Raw genomic sequence first — 1,170 nt, forward strand, 5'->3', positions numbered from 1 at the left:
AAAATTGAATTCCTGATGATTTCAGAACTCTACCTAAAATCTTCTTAGGGGGCTCACAAATTTGATAACTTAGATGAAATGGAGCAAGTCCTTGTAAGAGACAATCTACCAAAACTCACACAGGAGAAATAGATAACTTAAATAGGACCATATATATTAAAGAAATTGATGGGAAAATTAACAACCTTCCAAAATAAAGCACCAGCCCTAGATGGTTTCACTGGTGAGTTTTACCAAGCATTTAAGGAAGAAATGATGCCAATACTCTTTGCAATCTCTTCCAGAAATTAGGAGCCTAGGGAACATGTCTGAACTCTGTTCTGTGAGGCAAGCTTTACCCTAATATCCAAAACAGACAGATGACCCAGGACATTGAACCAGTCTGGACTGCTGACCAGTTCCTCACAATTGACCCTGGAAGAATTCTAAAAGCAAGAAGGAAATATGGCTTACAGGAACTGTGAAAAATTGTAAACCTCCATAGAGGTGGAAGGCTATTTGTTGTTTTTTGTAGAGAGGGGTCTAGCTATTGCCCAGACAGGTTTTGAGCCCCTGCAATCCTCCCACCCTGACCTCCCAAAGTGCTAGAATTACAGACATCATCCACCATGCCCGGCCAAAGGACATCTTGAACTGGTGTGTGTGGAAGTAGATGTTCACAGGTAGCAAAGAGAAAGCAGAAGATAGAGAAAAGCATTTTTGGTTTGGCTCTTGCCACTTGCGTTTCTTATCCCTTCAAGAAAGAAATTTATCAGTGGCACTTAATATGCCAATGTGCTGCAGCTGCCATGTGACACCTGGAACCCACATAAGCTTTACTGAGGAAAAGAGTTTGTTGAGGAAGACAGGTAGGGACAAACCAGATGATCCCTGGGCTTTCCTTTTCCAGAGTGTCTGCCCCCAAATCTCCAGAGCTGCCATGGTCTCCTCCCCATGCTGCTTAGCCATAAGCATGGAAAGTAATCTCCTGAAGGGAAGATTTTCCTGCTGGAGAATAAAAACACAAGGGTAATAGAGATGATTTTTGGGGACATGTTGCTCTCCTCCTTGGGTGGGGGCTGATCCTTAATTTTACCAAGACCACTGGGGCCTTCCTCCCTCGACAGGAAGGTCCAAAGGCCCTCTCCCGGAAGCTCCCCTCACTTCCAGGCGGATTCCTCCCCCTTTCCC

This window comes from Propithecus coquereli, unplaced genomic scaffold (assembly GCF_000956105.1).
Source record: "Propithecus coquereli isolate 6110/MARCELLA unplaced genomic scaffold, Pcoq_1.0 Scaffold197, whole genome shotgun sequence".
NCBI lineage: Eukaryota > Metazoa > Chordata > Mammalia > Primates > Indriidae > Propithecus > Propithecus coquereli.